This window comes from Phodopus roborovskii, unplaced genomic scaffold (assembly GCF_943737965.1).
Source record: "Phodopus roborovskii unplaced genomic scaffold, PHOROB, whole genome shotgun sequence".
Classification (NCBI taxonomy): domain Eukaryota; kingdom Metazoa; phylum Chordata; class Mammalia; order Rodentia; family Cricetidae; genus Phodopus; species Phodopus roborovskii.
Window position 1 is genome coordinate 15,366,699 of NW_026126485.1, and position 22,560 is coordinate 15,389,258.

The following is a 22,560-nucleotide window of genomic DNA, read 5'->3' on the forward strand; positions in this document are numbered from 1 at the left end:
TGCTTTACTCTTGATGACCTAGGAAGGGACTTGATCTTACCCAGGGCAGTGGGATGAAGCAATTGGATGAGGGGGTGGGGGGGAGAGGAAGAGGGGAAAAGGAGGGAGGGAAACTCTGGTTAGTATGCAAAATGAAAAAAAATGTTGCTATGTAAAATGAAAAAAAAAAGTGGTATGTGAAATTAAAAACAAAAAAAAGGTTTTTTTTTGTTTTGTTTTTAATTTTTAAATGAATTAAAAAGAAAAAAAGGGGGGGTCAGGCAGTGGTGGTACATACCTTTAATCTCAGCACTTGGGAGGCAGAGGCAGGCAGATCTCTTTAAGTTATAGACCAGTCTGGTCTACAAGAACTAGTTCCAGGACAGGCTCCAAAGCTACACAGGGAGACCCAGTTTCAAAAAACCAAAAATGAATAAATACTTAAAATAAATAAATAAATAAAACCACTAATATCATGGAAAGTAATCTCTATTTCATAGTAGTCAGTCAATTTTAAGTTGCTCATCCTAACCTAAAAACAAACACAAAACACAAACACACAAATGAAAGATTGTCACAGCAACTAGTAGTAATTGAGTAATTGAAAGAAAATGAGCATTGTAGCCTAGGCTGAATGACATAAAATTACACATCACATTTATGTCTGTCTATAACATGCTTTCCTGTAACTAGGTGACACTGTCTCAGAAGGAAAAACTGCTTGTACCTTCTATTTTAGTTATCCCCAGAGCAGGTTGTTAAATGGCTTCAGGGAAAGATAGAGGTTGGAAATTAGGCTGTGTATATTTTCTGTGACAATTCAGGATATCTTCTAGAGGTGTTACCCTGCTGCTGGCTCATGTCTCTCACCTTAGAACACCATGGTAAGCTAACCAATCACTGAAGACCCTCAAAAACAAGACAGATGGCATTGTGATTTTGCTACAGGTCATGGTGATCTCTTTTTCTTGACTTTTATGGTTAAATACTGTCCCTTGGTTTTCAAACGTCAGGAATCTTTACATTTCAAAGATACTAGGAAGCCCAGTTTTAAAGGAGCCTTCTTCACTATCAAGGGAACATCTCCCATCTGCAACATACATCACTGTAAATTCTAAAATAACCTCTTAGGAAAAGAAGGAGAGCTCCAGGAACTTGATCTAAAAGGATATTCGCCAATGGTCTTGTTTAACAGAAAAAGAGAGAGATTAGAGACAAAAAGAATTATGCCACAGGCCAGTATATATTTGACAAGACAAAATTGAAACACTTGACTGAATGTGGAGAAAATGGTTCACTATTGTAAAATGAGACAGGAGTCCATCTTGTCCCTGTTGGGTGTAACAAGAATAGTTCTTAACATGCTTCTCCACACTGAAACCGTGAAGAAGTTTCTTCTTACTATCTCCTTTCATTCACTCACTATAGGGTCATGGTTCTCCTTCGAGAATACTGTGTAAGTAGTGCTATACAATGTGATAAAATTGGTTAGGTATGGAGTATGGAGACAATTTCAATACTGAATTTATTTAGTCCAGAACATTTCTTTTTCTACATGTGAGTGTAACTTAAGCAAATCAATTCCATCTGATTAAGCTCACTTTACATGGTTAATGTACCATGGACCCACTTCTCCTCCAACACTTTCCCTAAAGATCACAGGGACAGCATTTAGATGTTCATTTTGAATATTAACTTTATTCACACAAAAGCCAAGAGACTCAGAAGGAGGCACAGCATTAAACTGAACCAACTTCAAGTTCAAAGGCTTATTGTATATGATAAACAAGCCAAAGGAAATGATAAAATGCATTTTTTTCATTTGATATCTAATTCATTCAAAGCAAACTATTTCTAATTCAAGGTACTCTACCTATACTCTCATGTCATAGCTCTTCAGGGGAAGAGTGGAAAAAGAAAAAGAAAAACAAAACAAAAAAAAAAGGTTCAATAACCTGAAGGTAGAATAGTTAATGTAAAGTTATAAAGGATCCAGAAGTTATTCTCAATCTTGGCTGTATTTTATAACCACCAGGGTCGATAGTCGAATTCTCAATTCTCTGGCCTCACATGGGAATAATAAATTCAGACTTGCTAGGGTTGAGGCCCGAGCATCAATAGTTTTTTTTTTTTTTTTTTACAGTATTTAGGGTAATTCCAGTATGTAAGACAGGTTGCTAGGCTTTGATTTAACAAATGATTCTCAAGGATTAGTGTAGTGCCAACCACCCAGAGAGCCTGTGAAAACTGGATTGCTGGGTCCCACCCCAGATTCTCAAATTAGTATAACTAGAATTCACTTCCAAGCAAATTCACAAGTAATGTTTTTGACACTGGTTCAGTGTGAAAACAAATACAATAGAAAAGAACATGTAGATGTTCATCAACAGGCATGGATAAAATATGTGTGGAACACATACCCAATGGAGATTTGTTCAGCTATAAAGAAGAATTTTATAATTTGCAGGAAAATGGATGGAAGTAAATATCATCACAGTGAATAAATAAACAAAAAACCTGACTCAGAAAGGCAAGCATTACATTTTCTCATAAATACATGAAGGTATATCATGGCCTAAGGGTAGAAGAAGGCAGTAGGCAGCATTGTAAAAGAAAGAGGGCTAGCAAGAGGGAACTGAGGCAAAAATAAAAGAATATAATAGTTAAAAGTCCATAACATATTTGAATGTAAAAGTCTTTATGAAGCCTATTATGAGTAAAAATTATTTTAAAAATGTAAATCCTATCAGTTATCATTGATACGATATAGAAAAATGAAATAATTGTGAGGAAAATCAGTATTTCTATAGGGAAAATGCCCTATTACCTAGCAAATTTTGTGGAAGAATAAGCTGGTCTAAATTAAAAAAAAAATGCTCAAGTTATAGAATACTGAGATCCCTAAAAGAAATACCTTACTCAGATTGAGAACCTAGATGGAGAAAATAAAATAATATGTTTGTTATCTGAAATACTTGGGGCAAATGAGAAAGTAAGAAAATTTTAAGTTTCCATTAGTTCTTAGGATTCAAATAGAAATACAAAATAATTTCCAATGATCATGGTGATGATGATAATGATATAGTTGGATGGGCATTTACATAAATTTCATGGCTGCCTTTGATGACTCTTGTGTTCATGTTCTGCAAATTTAAAATATTTCACAAAGTATAAATGTCAAACAGATGAAGGTCTATTTTGATACCCTCTCTTGCTCCAAGATGATACCAACATTGAACAGCATCATTAACATGATGACAATGGAAGGGAATCAGAAAAGCATGTGCTGATGAGTTGGTAGACATTATCAGAAAGCAACAGCTGTGTCATCCTGATTGTCTGCTTGATATGCTCCTTAGTTGTTGATTGGCTGGCAGACTGACTCTTTGGATATCTGATGGGTTGGTAATTCGTTGTTTGATTGTTTAGTTGACTGATTGATTCTTTATAATTGTTTTGTTGGCTAGTTGGGTAAGTGGGTGGGTAGATGATTGGTATTTACTTTGCTATTTGGTTACTTGATTGGTTGTTTAGTTGTTTGAGTGCTTGGGAGACTGGGTGGAGGGATAGTGTTTGTTCAGTTAATTGGATGCTTATTTGGCGGTGAATTGATGGTTGGACAACTGGTCAATTAGTTGTTAGTTGCTTCCTTTAATGGTTGTTGTCTTGTTGGTTGTACTTATTGTAAATAATACTTATTTCATTAAAATCTAAACTGATTCTTCAACATTCTTCCAATCTCAGTCACCTGATCCGTGATATTGTCTGTTAAGGAATCTGTCATTTCAAGTTTATCAAGGAAGATCATAGAGCAGAGACTGACTACAAATAACTAACTATAAAACACTGTCCTCACTGCCTGGGAATTCACAATATTAGAAGACAGCAATCGATGTATCCATGCTGTGCACACTCTGTAAATACAGCAGTAGTGACTTCTTTTCCAAGCTGTCTTTTAAAGGATGCTTATATAGTAAAGGTATAAATAATACCTCTTTAGGACAGAAAGCACATCACTTTGCTGACAAATATAAGAATATAAATCTATGGTGAATTCTTATGAGTTAAAGATTGGCCAAGCTAATTTATAGTACACTTATCCGATTCTCTAAATTTGAGGTTTCCTAACTTAGACACACATGCAACATATGAGCAGACTCTGCTAACTCCTCCCTTTCTATTCTCACCATGAAATATCAAGGGGAGGGAGTGCCCTTGCATGACTTCAGGGATTTACTTAGCTAGATCAGTAAGGATGTCAAGAAAAGACAAGCTGAGAGACAGACAGTCATGTACATATGTTCACACACACACAGGGAGAGGAAGAGGAAAGGGCAGAGGGAGAGTAAGGGTGAAGAGGAGGGAAGGGAGAGGGGCTGGAAGAGGGAGAGAGGGAGAGAGGGAGAGAGGGAGTTAATGGATTGTGCTCTCTGATAGAGAATCCTTAGCACCCCAGGCTCAGGGTGTTTATCATATGGAGTTGAATAAGGAGACAGATTTACTGCATACAGACAAACAAGGAGGCAGGGTTAGCATATATAGTCAAACAAGAAGACAGGGTTAGTTCCTACAAACAAGGAGGCAGGGTTAGTATACTCATGCAAACAAGGAGGCAGGGTTAGTATACTCATGCAACCAAGGAGGCAGGGTTAGTATACTCATGCAAACAAGGAGGTGGGGTTAGTATACACAGCTGAATGAAGAAGCAGTTTTGGTCACTCTCAGTAGGGGCAGCCTCTGTAGGGGAGAAGTCTTGGGAAGTAAGAAAAAGCTACAGGAGATATTTTCTATCAATATTGGAACAGAGGAAGGTTATGCCATCTCAACTAGATTCACTTGGGAAAGGCTTTGCCACTCCCACAAAGTTGAGTCATGAGTCCTTAACATGGCTGTTCCCATGTCAGACAATGCACATTCACTCAGGAGTTCACACATTCACCCTTTTTATAGGGAGAGGGATTATTGAACATGAATCTCCAGGTGTCTGCTTTATAGTATGTATAAAATCTCAAAACAAAACAAAACAACCCAGCAAAACACAAAAAATAAACATGGTCATCTAAAGTTCTTTGTATTACTATGTGGCCTTAAATAAGTTATAGAAATCTGTTCATGGGAGCTACACCTGTAATCTCAGCACTTGGAGGCTGAATCAAAAGAATAGCATGTTCAAAGTCAGCCTAACACTTAAAGACAGGCTGTCAAAAATGTGGGAGCATAGATATGCAGATACAGAGATACCAACATGGAAATATAACCATGTTTATTTTTTGGGTTTTGCTGGGTTGTTTTGTTTTGTTTTGTTTTGAGACAGGGTTTCTCTGTGGTTTTGGAGCCTGTGCTGGTATTTGCTCTGTAGACCAGGCTGGCCTCAAACTCACAGAGATCTATCTCCTGAGTGTCTCCTGAGTGCTGAGATTAAAGGTATGTGCCACCAATGCCCAGCTAACCATGATATTTTTAAGTAAATAAGTTCAATTCAGTTTGATACATTACAGAGATATGAAATTAATGGTATATGTCATAAATTTCATTCTGCGAAGAATTATGGGGAAAGGTCAGTCCATGCTTTTATATTTTTAAAGATTTGCATTGTTTATGGTATAATTTCTTCCACATTGCAAAAGAAGATAAAATGTTTGGTATCCAATAGTAAAGTTTTCTGTATAAAGGTTAGTGATGAATTGAGGATGCAATAGCCATATATAAAGATTTCATTCTTCAACCTCCTCCTAAGGAAGGAATATCAGGAGGCCAAGCTCTATCAGCAGGCCAAGCTCTTTAGAAGTGTCATTTGTGCCTCCTACTAGGTATCTTTAGATATCTTTGGAGGGGTACAGTGTGTTTCTTTGTTGCATTTTTTTTCTGTCAGAAATGCAGATTTGATGACTGGAATATAGACAACTATGAGGATCAATGACGTGGAAGCAACATGCTTCTAATATCTAATACTGGAATTAAAAAAAAAAAAAAACTTCAGTATGGGCATCATGGCTGGGATGTACCTTGAAAAGAAGAGGATGAAGGCTTTGAAACTTGTTGAGGTCCCATCAGTTATACCATCAGAGGATGAGCACAGTATACACAGAATAAATACTCAGCTGTTCAGGCAGCAAGTTAAACTGAGTTTCCTGAAGCTATCTCCCAAAAATGCTGCAAGTGGCCTACACCTCTCTCTGTTCAGTAAACGAGTTGTGCTAGCTTCTTCTAAGCTCAGAGAATTAACCAGGAATTGGAGAAACTACCTTTCAGACAGAGAACACTTAATGAAGAGAACTTTAAATATTTCTTTCCAAGTTTTAGTTTTTCAGTGTGAAACTTGTCTGAGTGGCTATTATAACATTATAGCAAGAATGTACAGAAAATCAATGTCTGAAAAGTTCTAAGTGGTAAAATATGACCAAACCTAAAAATATTGTGCTAATGCTTCATTGAGCCAAGCCTACCAGACTTTTCTTCTTGTTACTACAGTCCTTTTTAATGTATTCTCGTCTTCAGGTAATGTACTTTATGTTTGAAAGTAGTCATTTCTGTATAGTGGGAAGCAATCCCTTGAGAAATATGATCTCAAAGTCACCTTCTTTGTTTTATCTTTTAAGAAAAATGAATGTCAGGCAAAGTACCTAGACAATTCCTCTAAAAGGCATAATTCCTCTGTAGTGATTTCCTGACATAGAAAGTCAAGAATTAGTGACTATGTAAACCAGTAACTATGGCAAGTTCTTTTCTGATTTCTGAATATTATGTAGGTTATACATTGCTGGGACTAGAAACCAGAGTGAAGGAAGCATAGTGATTTATGTCCCTATAGTCTTTGAAAATAAGAGAACTGTTCATAAATTTGTGTGGGAAGAGTGCTTTTGATTTTTGTTTCTGTAAGTTGTTAAGATTATCTTCTTTTAAAGATGCATTCTTGCCATTTAATAACCAGTAACTCCCCGATTTCCTGGACATTCACATGGTTTCAGTAATGAAGCATTTTATTCTTGTTCTTCATATAGCACTATTGGCTTCCAAATGCTCAGGAAGTATTCATTCAAAATGCATACCTGTTTGCAAATTAGCCTAGCTAGTTTAGTGTATCTCAAGACTGACCAGGGTCACTCAGCACTGTATCCATATATATATATAGAAGAGACAAGGATGTAAGGTCTCTCAGGTCCATCCACTAGGACACATCATAGGAAGTGCCTATGGAGAAGTCAGAGGGAAAACCACATCCATCACTTAGCACAGATGTCTGTATGAGATTGTGCTTATAACTGGTGTCTGACAAAGCAAGCACGTAGGAAGCTAGAAACTGGACTCTGGCAAAGAGAAATACAACAGTCAGAATGCAAAGTGTGTAGTTATTTAAACCATGACCAGCATAGGTGGCATCTAGAAGTCCAGTCCAGGTGGCTAAGCATCAGGAGTAGGATGTAGGACCTGAACAGTAGCTGGGAAGGAAAGATATGGGATATGTGAAGCTGTGATTCTCATCAAAATATCAGAGACAGTTTGGAGAATGAGCTCCTTTGAGTCCAGGTGAAGAATTCTGTGTCTGAGACTTCAGCATCAGAATTAATTGGGAGACAATGAAAGATCCCAGTGGAAACTAAACTAAAAGTTGAGGATGGATAGGGAAACTAGGATTATAGAGTCTCAAACAGGGAAAAATGAAGATATGAAAGGTAGAAAAGAGTGAAGAAAGAACAATAGCGTTGAAGTAGGAGGGAAATGGCAATTTAATATTCCTCTATTCTATAGAAGGCCCTGTGGCAGCTATTCTATCCGTGTTCATTTTTTGAACCCTATTGATATAGGTTGGATATTGATCCCAAAAGAAATACATCATACATGTCCTAAACCCAGAACAGAACATTGTTACTTCATTTGGGGAATAAAAGGATAAACTTCTCAAGTATTTTAATAAAGGATCTTGATGTGTGATTATCTTGGATGCTTCCTGAACCAATGTTAGGTTCTTTTTAAAAGGTCACATAGAAATAGCCAACAGAAACCATTTAGTGCTGGCAGAAACTGGAGTTGGACAGCCAAAAGCTAAGGCATATCAACAAGCACCAGAAGCTGGAAGAAGACATGGACCAGAATCTGATCCAGTGTCTGGAGGAAGTATCACATGTCATCACTTGAGTATGGAATTTTTGCAGCCAGAATGATGAGACAATTTTGTTTTGTTGAAAGCTACAGTATCAGTGGTCATTCAACAGTTACAGACATTAATACATCCATATTTTGCAAATAAGAAAATGAAACCTTGGGAAACTTGCGAGAGGTACTAACTAACTAATTAACTAACTAACTAACTAACTAACTAACTAACTAACTAACTAACAGGTGTCAAGAAGAGGATCCCCATCCAAGCAATGTAGCTCCAAAACTTACTCCTTACCTGGCATCATAAATTCTCAGAGTCACAAGAATTACTCAGTATGCCCTTTCCTTTTCTATTGAAGTTGAGGCCAGCTAGGAAGCAATGAGCTAGGGCTAGAACCAGAAGTCAATATAATCTTCAAGACCTACAGTACTGATGCATTTTTGTTAGTAAGGCGACCATTTCCCCAAGGTTCAACAGTGTCCCTGAACATTACCACTTGTGAGAGCTCAAATGCTCAAATATAGGAACCGGTGAGGACACTGGACATTTAACCTGCAAGTTACCCAACATGCTTCCCCATCTCTGTGACTTGTATTGCCAAACAACCTGTATTGGTAAATGCCCATCAGCATGGTTCCCTAAATAGCATCAGTAACAAAAATCATGATTTGTGGTGTATGCCAATGTCCATAATATAAACACATCCATCATGAGTTTCAAGCTAATAAAAATGCCATTACTTGATCAGAGTTAGGAACAAGATGTGCAAATAACACCAGGACATTGTATTTCAATGTAAATGCACTTGGTAAAAATGACCTTAAGAGCATATGTTATAGTAAAGTACAATAACCAGGAAACAATTTCAGGATTCTTTTCTTTGTGTTAGATGTAGTTTTATTAAATGTGGTTATAGAATTTAATTTTTGTAAATAATGACTATGTTTAGCAATAAGTTAACAAGACTTCTTTGATGGGAGGTGTCATTCCGTAAATATGTTTCTCTTATTGGTTAATGAACAAAGCACTGTTGCCCATTAAGAAAGCAAGATAGGAGGGACTAGGAGACAAGGAGGATATGAGGAGGAGGTAGGAGGAGATTCAAAAATATAGGACCAAGAGAGCAGAACTCCAGACTCTCTCTCTGGTAAGATAAGACCATGTAGAAATACTTAGATTGATAAAAATGGGTTAATATTTAAGACAGAGCTAGTCAGTAAGAAATGCTAATAACAGGCCAATAGCTTTGTATCTTATACAGCATCTAGTCTCTATTTGTTATTTGGGGCTGGCATGGCAGTGGGATCAGGCTGGTGAGAAAACATGCTCATAACACTTCCTGATACTTAATATTGAACTTTTAAGAATTGGCTCTGTTTATTCACCATCGAACTGGGAAGTAGACATGTGGATGTGGTCTTTATGAGCTGTCTTTGAATTCACATTTCTACTCATTGTCTGTGGGATTTGGATGAGCTCATCATTCCAGGGTTGCTGCACCTTTGAAGCCTCCCACAATGCTTATTATGACCACCACCCTGAGATATTATTCTCTAAAATGTGACTGGGCCAATGTTATATTAGTAACAGATATTCATAGGTACTTGTGAATGGCAGAGCATTTTGTATTCAAATACCTTACACAACTGAAACCTAAAAGTTTAACTACTTGTATTTTTTGAAAGTGAGATGGCCATCCTGTGCATGTATGACCACTGACGATGTTCACAGTCCTCCTCTTTGATTCAAGGACCTAGTCCTTCTTTCTAATCCTCATTTATTTAAAAAAATTAATTTATAACAAAGATATATCTGTTAATATTTCCCCAGTCACATCTAAATCATGACCCACAACCCTTGAACTTTTACAAATAAGGAAGTTCATCGGGTCTTCACTTGTTTATATCTTTTTTCTTCAAGTTTTAAATTATTTTATTTATTATTGGTGTGTGTGTGTGTGATATGTGCATATGGAAAGTACATATGTGCCACAGCATTTGGAGGTCTGAGAACAATTTTGGGGAGTCAGCGCTTTCCTTCAGCTATGGGTCTGGAATCGAACTCAAATTATTGACTGTGTGCATCAAGCACTTCTTCCTGCTGAGCTTTCTTGTTATCCCCAAATCACTTTTTTTTTTTAAAGTTTAAATTAGAAACAATCTTATTTTACATATCAATCCTAGTTTCCTCTCCCTCCCATTTTTCTATGACCCCCCACTGACTCCCCCATCCCACCCCCCTGATAGTTCTTGGTCTGAGACCTTTGAACCTACTGGGTGTATCAGTAGTATTGTTGCTCAGCTCATCCCCAAACAAGGATAATGTCCTAGGCCAGAGTGGTTTAGTTGCTGCCACAGGATCTCTTTTAGATCTGGTGTAAACTGCTTGAATCCCAGTCATATCTGGTCACCTTGGCCTGCTGAATGTTCCCTCCCCATATAGTTGTTTCTGAGTGAGTTCACTTGTTCCTCAATTCACTGAACCAAAATCCAGCTGCTGACAGTGATAAAACTTAATAGCTAACACCGGAGAAGTACGAATAAGGCCCCCTTCACAAGCACTTCCTTTAAACTGGTCAATCCTCCATCCTGTAGGAAAACTTAAGCAAGAAAACCTGATCTCAGGAATAATAATTACCCCACCTTCCTATCTCTCCTATGGCCCAGTGATCTTATGAGCTCCTGCTCTTCCAAACAAAATCCTGGTGGCACCTCTACCACCTTGGAGATATGTAACTAATACTTCTGTTTTGTGCAGTTTGGTTCTTCCAACTCCTTGCACCTCACCTAAGTAGCAAAATAAACCTAACCAGGACACACATAAAGCATAGCCATTGTTGGCTTATGGCTACTTTTAACACAGTCCTCTAGTCCAAATTTAAAAGAAACCATGATGAAAATAATTATGACACAGAAATCTCATCATTATTGGAAATGATGACAAGATAATCCTTTAGAGCTGTGATTCTCAACCTGTGGGTCGCAACCCCTTTTGGGGATCAAATGGCCCTTTCACAGAGGTCAGATATCCTGCATATCAGACATTTACATTGTGATTTATAACAGTAGCAAAATCACAGTTATGAAGAAACAATGCAAATAATTTTATGTTTGGGGGTCACCACAACATGAGGAACTGTATTAAAGGATTCAAGCATTAGGAAGGTTGAGAAACACTGCTGTAGAGACTCTGATAATCTCAAAAGAGTTAATATTTTGTTAAAGAAACTGGGTATCAGCTTGTGGCCATGACAGGGTTCTCAGGCAGTAAGAGAGTTCATGTAAACACCAGGATCCATCGGTTGATCAGATGACCACAAAAATAGAGATCAGACTTCCAAGAAATTTGTGTTGCAAAAGAAACGATCACCAAGCTAAGGAATCCCAAACCTACTAGTAATTAAACAAGGAACAAACAGGTAATATTTGAGAACAAGAAGGACTAATCTGTCTTACTTATATTGTCTTCAGATATCATGTCCTGCTTATGATATAATATTTTTTCTTTTTCTTTTTCTTTGTTTCCTTGATTTTTATTTTTTAATTTAAATTTGAAACAAGCTTGTTATACATGTCAATCCCAATTCCAGAACTCTCCCTTCCTCCCCTGTCCTCCCCTCACTATCCCCCATCCCATCCCCTTTCTGCTCCAAGGAAGGGTAATGCCTTCTATGGGGAGTCTTCAAAGTCTGCCATATCATTTAGAGTAGGTCCCAGGCCCTCCCCCATGTGTCAAGGCTGAGGGAGTATACCTCTATGTGGAATGGGCTCTCAAAGACCATTCCTATACTAGGGATAAATACTGATCCACTACCAGAGGCCCCCTATTTTTTAAGTACTCCAAACTTTTGTTTATAGAAAGAGTGGTTAAATACCTCATTTCAAATAGTTGTACACTGTCCTGCAGTGCCAGAATGCCTAACTGTGAGGTTGTTATTCAGAGTCAGTGATGATACAGCAGGCTACCATTCATTCCAGGTTACCATGTGCTATTTCAGCTCCTACCCCCTCCTCCAAATCAATAACTGTATCTCTTGAATGAGTGGCAATCCTGGTTCTGATCTCAGATCATGAGACCTAGAGCAATTCTCTACTATATTAAAACAGCTCCACTTAGGTATGAACTCAAGCTCTTGTTTTCCACATTGTAATTTCAGCCATGCTCAGCTCCTATCATTGAGATAGCACCAATTTTATATAAAAAATAAATTAGTCCTTAAGACATGTGCATGTTCATTCATGTAATCTCAGAGAGTATTACAGAACATAAGTATATTACCTCACTCCCGTGAAAATAATCCTGTCTTATTGTATTATATGTAAGAGAAGAGCAGGCTAGATGAGACATGGCATAATAGGCATATTAACTTGAAATCCATTTCAGGTAAAAATCCCATTGTACCAAGGTTGCTATAGCATAATCAAACAACAAGATGAAAGTTAATTTCTAAGTTATACATAGGGGGGACTTTTGTTTACCATGGATTTTCTTATTTGTTTACATAAAGCAGATGTTTAATGCATTCTCTTTGTACAAATACCACCCCTATCTCTTTGGAACTGTTATGCCCACAGGGGCATATTATGGACTTTGAAACTGTGTCTAACAGTTAAACTTTATCCACACCTGTGTGAATCTGATTTTCTCTGCAAGTGCTTGAATGTGTAATGTGCATTCTCTCTGAAATTTAATGAGATCTGAAATACACTCTTGGTAACAAATGCCCTTTTAAGATGTATCCATCACCTTAGTGTGCGCTCCAAAAGCATGTTCTTCCACATTTGTCTCTAGTTGGGAACTTTGGGAGGGCAGGACTACATCATATTGATCTTCATGCCCTAGCATATCTAGATGCTTAATGGACATTCATAAATATTTATTGATGAGCAACAAGTTCACGTTGAGACTAAATGCCAGAGTTATTTAGGAGCAAACAAAAAAGAATCTGGTAGGCTGCAAAATCAATATACATGGGAGAGTTTAAAGATTTAGATAGGAGGGACAAAGAATGAATGAGGATAGCAGTGAGTTTTGCTTACAAAGCTTCAAGAAAGGTGGGCTCTAAAAGGGAGATATATTTGAAATATGCTAATATACTGGATAGAGATTTGTAAATAGACAGAAGGGTGAGGAGTAAACAATTATGTATGCATCTTCTCTTGTGGTTTCTCTAACACTTGGCCCAACTAGTGTGGGTGTGGGTGGGTGTGTCTATGTGTCTCTACATGTGTGTGATGTATATGCACATGTGTGTGAGTGGGTGAATGGACTTATGCCTAAATGCAGATGCCAAGAGAGAATGTCCAGAGGCAGGGAGCTGGCAAGCCCGAGACATTCATCTGTCTCTACCCACTGCTCCAAGTACTGGGGTTATAAGTGTGCATTTGGAGGTGGCCAGATTCTTACCTGTGTTCTTGGCATTTAAACTGAAGTCTTCTTGCTTGGGCAACAAATGCTCTTCACTCATAGAGCTACCCCTCTTCCAACTTCCACCTACCTTTCATAGTTTTATTTCTCCAACACAGCCAAAAACATTCTTATGTCCTCCCTTTAAGAATTTTGTTCTGATTCTTAGCTGGGATCATTCTTGTGGATTGGAAAGAGTATCTTAACTACCCTTCCCCTGTAATCAAATTGATGAATACCTAAATTGTCATCAGGGAGCCTTCATCCAGTAGTTGATGGAAGCAGATACAGAGATCCATAGCTAAGAACTGGACTGAATTCCTGATGCCTAGTGGTAGAGAGGGTAGAGTGATAATATTAGCAAAGGGGTCAAGACCATGATGGAAAAACCCACAGAAACAGCTGACCCAAGTAAGTGTGAGCTCACTGACTCCAGACTGACAGCTGGAGAACCTGCATAAGACCAAACTAGGCCCTCAGATTGTGGGTGACTAGAGCAGTTTGTGTGACCACTAACAGGGAATCAGGGTTTATTACTAGTGCGTGAACTGGCTTTTTGGAGCCCATTCCCCATAGAGAAATACCTTGCTCAGCCTAGAGACAGTGGAGAGGCCTAGGTCCTACCTCAAGTGACAGACCTTGATGATTTCTCCATGGGAGGTTTCACCCTCTCTGATGAGTGGATAGGGAGTGGGATGGGGAGAAGGAAGGGGAGTGCTATTGGTATTCAGGCATCTGTACTGGCCCATTCTTGGTGTTCTGACAGGATACATCCTCAGCTATAGCCACTAAAAGAACCAGCTGTGTATATTCATTATGTTCCCTTTTTAAAGGGCCTTGCCCACCTCCCATCCTTCTCTCTCTGTCTCCCTCTCTGCCTGTTCTCCTCTATCTCTCTCACTCTCTCTCTCTGTCTGTCTCTCTGTCTCTCTCTCTTATGCTCTCTTTCTCCCTCTCTCTTTCCTTTCTCCTCTCTCCTGCTGCTCCTGTCTCCAGAGGTCAGTCTTCCCCCTTCCATTCCCCCTTTTTAAGATTCCTTACCCTAATTTTAAAAAAAACAAAACAACAAACAAACAAATAAACAAAACCCTCTGCTTGAACCCTGTTGTATGGTTTCTTTCTCTCATGTACTGCTTTTCTTAAATTACAACAAACAGGAGAGCTGAGGGAAAGGGACCTGGGATTGGTATTAAAATAAGATTTTTTTAATTGTTGTGAATTATGCAAGTATCTGAGTTGCAGCTTCCCTCTTACACTTACTTCCTCTTACACTTTCCTATCGCACATGCTTCGAAGACCCCAGCAATGTTGTATAAATCATTAAGTGAAAATAGAAGTGTCTACATAGATATCTGCCTATGAAACTGACTGTTTTCAATGGCAAGAACACTTAATATTAGCAACAAAAGATAAAAGAGACAATGCTCTTACTTTCTTTTAACAGAAACATAAAACCTCAAGGAAACCTAAATTTAAGAATTTTTATGTCTTATAAGAGGGCAACACATATAAACATAACTTTATATAAAGAAATAGCACAGGAAGAAAGCAATATAAAGTTGTTCTGTACTTAATGACCAGGAGCCTGTAAACATATTTCCAAATAGAATTTTCATTCCCTTTTATGATGACTGTCATCACTTAGGAATGTCAAGTGTTGTTGATTTTTTCTCTTGGGCATGATGCCCACAGTTTGGGTCATCAAAATGAAATTGAATGGAAGTTATATAATCAGTTCTAAAAGAATTATCAAGTATTCTCAAAAGCCTGGATGACTAAGTTTAGGATTTAAAAATTCCTAAATGTATTGCTAACCTTAACTGTGAACAAACATGTTTTGCATATTTGCTTATTTAATGATGCATTTTAAAATGTTTAGTTGACTACGGCACAATTTTCCTTTGTAATTCCAAATTTTAGGTTATAGAATAGGCAGATTCCCTTGATGATTAGTTCTCAATAATATTTCCCATTCATCCATATCATCTATTTCACTCAATGGACATACATGAAAGTATTCTGTTGAGTGATGTTCTCAGGACAGTCTTAAAGATGAAATGTCCACTTTCTGCTTATCTGTAGCATGAGGGTAGGTGGTGGGCAACAAACAGAGAAAACACAAGCCTCCCCCTAAAGAAGGTAAAGGACACATCATGAGCAGAGGGGGTTGGCAAACATGGGGAAACTAGCACGAAAGTAATTCAAAAGGGTTAATGGGAGAGGTCCTTCTGTGTATATGTTTCTCTTATTGGTTGATGAATAAAACACTGTTCATCAATATGACAAGAAGACAGGCAGGACTAGGAGAGGAGGAGAATTCTGGGAAAGGTAAGCATGAGAGCCCATCAGAAGAGTTTCCATGTGGAGCCTGGAAAAATAGGACGCACCTGGTGTTCTCCAATAAGATAAGGCCATGTAGAAATATATAGATTAATAGAAATAGATTAATAAGTAAGGCAGAGCTAGCCAATAAGCCCTAGCCACCAGCCATCAGTTTCATAATTAATATAGCATCCATGTGTTTATTTGGGGCTCAAGGGCTTCAGGACTAGCTGGGCCAAGAATCAGTCATTACAAGGGGCCTGCCTTGTTCTATTGTGATGATAGAACAAGGTGTGTGTTAGCATCCCTGGCTTTGGAGTATGAAAGTGTTAGAAAAACTTAGAATAGTTAGAAGGATCAATTAGGATAACAGTGCAGTTATATATACTCTTAGAGACAATTTAAGGTGCAGTGAATCTAAGCAAAAACCTTGAGAATGACTCAGTAATTAATAGTAAGGACATAAAGAATGAAAACATTGACAGCTACTGAGGTTCTTAGTATTGAGCTTGATTCAAAAAATAACTTGACATTTAACTCAGATATGAGATCACACACATTCCATCCAAGTAGCCCTAAACCAGTGACTAAACACAGCAGTAACATGAAGCTTTAGCTATTCTTCCAACTCAGGACTCTCGTGTACCTGATCCTAAATTTTGAGTTCCTCCTGGGTTTTCTTAGACGTCCCAAAGCCTGCTTAGTTGTCTGCAACTCCCTGCTCAATCCTGTTTCCTCCAACAAATGTCAGATCTATAACATGATTTGAAAGGTCTTCCCATCTAATTCTGTTTCTGAACTGCTTTATCTGTCCCCTGTGTTACCTCTGGGTAAATTGCTCACATTCATGTCTCTATCTCAGCTTTTACCTCCTTAGAAAAGGTTTTGCCTTGGGGTATTTGTGAAGCAATTAGAAAACAGAAATGGCTGGCATGTTTATTGAAGGGGCATTTAATATTCACAAGGATGACACAAAGACAACTCTAGATTCTTGAATGGATGGCACTACATTGTAATGGGGTAGAAGGGTAGATCTGCATGTGGTATTTTTGTTTTTTAATAATGAGGCATGTGGCAGACAGTCACATACATAATTATGTACATAGGCTTAGAGGTCAAAAGAGAGCTTACAAGTACACAATCAGGATCCATATCTTGCACAAACATTTCCATCTCTCCCCTTAAGTAGGGATGCCACAGTTGTCAAAGTCTACAGTTGTACAATTCTACCACTAACGTAAGTACCTGCAATACATATGTTCATACACACAAACACACACAAATACACACACACACACACACACACACACACACACACACAGCAACACTGTAGTTTCCTGTACTTAAGAGGGAAAGAATAATTAGAAAACATATGAGAAGCCCCAATGGGACATCTTAAATCATTGCTTGCTCAACCTGAGGCAACACTTTTTGATAACAATGCAACTAGGTGGCATATTTTAAAAACTCATTTTTTTTGTAAAATAAGTTTAATATAGTACTATCATCAAGAAGTTCTTACAAGTTTTCAGTAAGAAAGTTGATAAGTATTCATATAATACTATAACTGGTGGATTTCTACAAACTATTACATGTCTTTGTGTTTTCTATTGCAGCATTCTAGGCAATCTTCATATAGTTTAAATTTGTTTTTTGTTTGTTTGTTTATTTAGCTTTTATCTCTCAGTCAATTAGTGGGATATAGTGTGAGTAAAAACAAAATTAAAAGTTTGCCACCTCCCTAGAACATTATACCCTAAGGAACAAAACTTATTTGAGAAGGTCACTGTCTTACAAGCTTTAATTCCAGCATTTTCTGCAGTCTCCACATATAATTCCTAGAATTCATAGCAAGGACAGAGGCAACATATTAAATCCTCCCAGTGTCTGCCTAAGAATGTTATTGTTACCATCAATCTGTTCACTTCTTCACCCTTTAGAAATTTTACAGGCATCTACTTCAACATCCTCTGTAATCTCAGGCCTCGGGGAAAATAAAAAGTACTTTGTCCCTTCACAGACCAGCAGTGACATTTGTACATGAACAATGAGTGAGAGTCTATCACGTCAGCAAAACAACATTTTATCTTTTTTTATTTCTGTCACAATTAGCCAACTGAGCTATCGCTGAGCATCTTTGCAAATTGAACTAACTCTGAAGCCTTAATTTTCACTCGAGGGTCCTTTCTCTGGGACCCTCAGTAATTTAAATGCTGAGAAAGTTTTTGCATGTTCCTCTCCCTTTCTTACCAACCAGCATAGCAATTACTAATGCCAGGATTTTATTTCTAACTGGATGCTCCAGCACAGATCTGAATCCCTAACACTCAGCAGGCAGGGGCTATAGGATACCATTTTCCACAATGATCTCAGCTATATAATGAGTTCTTGTCAACAACAATAAATTCTACTTTGTAAATCTTTTGTTAGAGTATGCAATGTAATAATATTTTTTCCATTTTAATGTACCTTGAAGCAATCCAGAAAAGATAGGATGTATACAGTATGTACTGATTTTTCTAACAGAAATAATGCCAGATAATTCAGAATCCCTAGACTAAGCAGTCATCTTAAGTATAGTATTTATTCTCTAACACAGATCCTGCAACATCTGATTCATATTATGTGAATTAACTAAGAGCTAGAGGAATGAGTTAGACACTAAAAAAATATCATGTTCTCAAAACCTGTTGACAATATATAAAAGCACTGGCAGAAAATAAGTGCTTTAATATTATCCATACTGCATTGTCCCTCCAAGGCAGCCCCAAATTCATACACCAACCAACCTTGTGCTCCTTACTTCTAGCATATGTATACTTTGCACACAACTTAATATTAACCTTTATGTTGCTTTATTTGAAACATCAGGCACATTAACCAGTTCAAATGCAAAATTATTAGATGCTCTGATTGAAATATTGTACCAGTTTAGAAATTAAATTTACTCAATATTAACTATTGTTATATATTATGTTAGAGTCTGCTTCCCTCTGGCATCCAGAGGTGTCCAGTTCATTCCATATATAATTTGAGGTCAACACTGGCTGCTTAATTAGCAGCTAGTTGAACTGCAGAACAATTTCACTGATAGTTTTCACAACTGTAAATGCTTCCTAAAAAAAGCAGTTTTAGAGAAATAGCTGGTAGAATCTAATTCAACTAAATATCTATTCAGCTTTATTTTTCCTTCTGTGATAGGGACCTCCCCCACTGGATGAGGATTTACATTTTATAACTTGACAGGTCCAGACTCCAGCACACCCTTGTCCTTCAAGTAAATTTTAGTACATTTTTTTTTGATAACTAGCTACCATGGCAGAAGTAAAATTACTGCTAGAGATTTAAGTACTTTTTAAGTTATATTAATATAATTCTTTCTACATGTGGAGTTTTCATATCAAGGAGAAGATAGACCACGTCAACAGAGGTTAGTTACAAACTCTATCACCTTCAAAGGATAATACAAAAGTAGCTTATCCCCAGAATTCAAACCTATAGATAAGCCCTCATCACCCTATCCAAGCAGCCAGGCTTTAACCTCAACACTCTCAACTTCAAATTACCTTGATTTCCCACTTATTGATTGTTACTAGTTAAAACAAACAAAACCTAGATGACCTCATCCCACGTTGTCCTTGTCTGGAGTTTGATGGCATAACCTACTAATTTTATGATTGAAATTGACAGTTCTCCACACTGCCAGCTCTCTAGATTTGATCAGTCCAACTTTTGGTTCTTGTGAGAAACTCCAGGCTTTTCCTGGCAGCTCATACAAATGAGGTGCTATCCATAGAAACAAGACATATGATGACATTACAGAAATATTCAGTTGAGAATAACAAAAGAGGACAGAAAAGAGAAGCCAGTTAACGATTTTCCTGAGCCCTGGCTAAAGATAAATGATGTAAGGAAGCTGGATCTTGTCGTTTATTTTCATCTAAATTTGCCCCCTTTTCTCTTAAATGACCACACTTTGGAATGAAATTATGTAGAAGAAAAAAAGTGGTGTCTCTGGAAGGTGAGCCCTGGCCAATTGTTAATTAAATGTCATTGGTATTTCTTAGCCTGAAACTTGGTTTCAGAAATAAAGATCAAGAACCCGCCATAATCCGACATGTCCCACTGAGGAACAGGTGGCCCTGGAGCAGGTGGGAGTCTCCAGAGATCATTATCTAGCTGGAAGTACTTCTGCAAGAATGTCTGTGGAAAGATCTAAGGAACTCATAAAATTCAAAGCAAAGTGTTTGGAGCTCTACTCAGGAAAAATTTGACAAATGCTGCAAGGTGCAAAGGCAGAATTAAAAAGGTCCTGTATCTCTGCTCCAGTGGCTTGTCTGAGGATCTCCTGTGGGGTTCAAAGACTGCTGGACTCAGTTCATCTTCTGGGGCACGGAGTGGGGCAAGGAAAGGACCAAAGACAGGACGCGATAAGGGCTGAACAAGAGAAGAGAAAAGTTCTGTGAAGAAATTTTCTGAGGAAAGAGTGCCTCTTTCTTCTAATCCACACCAGAGCTAAAGAAGCTGAGAGAAGCACCTATTACACACCTAAAAAAAGAGTTTAACTGTTTCTTGTAACACATAGATGCATACAGTTTCTATCTCTCTCTCACACACACATATATACACATACATATCAAGATATGTTCATTTTAACCAAAAATTAATAATAATAATAATGAAGTAAGGTAAGCAAAGGAAGGCTTTGAGAGAATAAAAGCATGGGTGCATTTAAGACTTTTTCTTATGTGTTCATCATTGTTGACCCTTTTTCACCAGAAAGGCCATAGTCAGGGATACAAAACTGATTGTATCTATTTAGGGCATGAGCCTAACCTGAATAACCAGAGCACTGGACGAAGAGACATCTGGCTTGAAAGAAACTACTCATGAAAAGACTTGGAAAAAATAAGCAAATTTTAATTCCTTGGGAATGAATAAAATATTTTTTTAATATTTAGGTCTTTGAAAGATACACCATTTATTCTTATATCTCATTTTAATATTGATACCATTTACTGTCTCAATGTATTAAATACTCTTTTCTTCCAGAAATTCACAATGTAATTCTCTCCTACTTGGTCCCTGTGCTCACTTTAGCCTGTTTCCACATCTTTCTAAGTCTATGCTAGTATTAAGTTAACATGATTGTTATAGGTATAAAATAAATGTTGGTATATGGTAGACCCTCCTCTGCCACATAAACACGCGTGAGTGTGCGCGCGCGCACACACACACACACACACACACACACACACACACACACACAAACACATACACACACACAAACACATACACACACACATTTTTCCTGACATTGGCTTGTATTTGTTTTCCTTGGCAAGTTCAATATCCAGATGGTCGAATTAAACCAAAATCATGTTGGGGGTTCACTCTCAATTATATTGAAATTACATAATCATTTAGGAGATTTTTATCTTGATATAATTTAGTTTTCTCATCCATTAACACACAAGCAGAAGAGAATTCCCAACTATTTCAATTCGCAAATCTCTCTGCTGCCCCCTGCCTGTCCTGATGACCTGGAGGCTGCTGTGTGTGACTATTGTGCATCCAGCTGAAGCCACTCTGATGTTTGTTCACACCCTTTCTCCATCTCTTTTGCCTTGCCAAGCACATCTCCTTAGCAGTCCCTGGTTGTCCTTCAATCATCAGTTTCCCGTCTCTATAAGCGGGTACCCAACAGTCCACAAATAATATAGATCAGCCTTGGTGCCATTTGTCTCTCCACTTCCCTATGCTGTAGAGTTTTTCTTAGCCTTGTTTTCTCCCCAGTTCCTTCCTGATCGTGTCTTTGAGTCAGAACTCCCTCCCGTGGCCTTTCAGCTGCTCTTGTCAGTGCAGTCAATGCCATCCACATTCAAAGACCCAGCCGATAATTTTAGAGGAAACATTTCCAAATTAGTCTGACTTTCAGATGTATTGGTACATGGCTATACAGTTATGCTTCTGTGATCTCTTCCGTGTTCTCATCTGTAGGAAATGCCTGTATTCCCATCTTGTCCTTGTAGCTTGGAGGATTATTGATCTGTGTGTTTCTTGTTGCTCTGTTTTGTTTCCCCTCTTTTATTTCTGCTTTCCATAGGTCATCATTTTTTCTGTGATATTCTTTAATTAGTTTCTGTTTTTCCCTATGATAGCTTTCATTTTGGCCCCCTCCCTGGCTTGAACTTCTTTTGTTGTTTCTTCTCTATGTCTATGAGTTTGAGACTTACATCAACCTCTATTACCTACACTTCTCAAATTTATATACTGTTTATAAAGTTTTCATTTATGTTTTTCTGTTACTATAACTTTAAAATTATTTTCTGACTTCCAGTATGATTTGTTTCTCTGACTTATTCCAATTTAAATTTTTCAATTTCCAAAGTTAGCTTTTTCTATTATCTGATAGATCACTACTTAATTGCATAGGGGTCAGAAAACATGCTATTCCTTATTTAATTCATATGAAATATGTTTAGCTTGCCCAAGATATAATCAAATTTAGTGTGTCTTTCATGTGTACTTGACAGAAGTGTATATTCTGCAGCTTTGGAGGGGAAACAGAACCCTGTAAATGGGATCTTTTCTTGTTGTCAGTGTATTCTACCAATTGTTAAGAGTCAAATTCTGACCACGAACTGTTTTGCTTTTTGTTGTAGTCTCTTCCAGTTTTGCCTTACATATTTTGGGTCTTGGTTAGGTTAAATACCTACACTTTAAAATTATAGTTGTCTGGTAAACTGGAT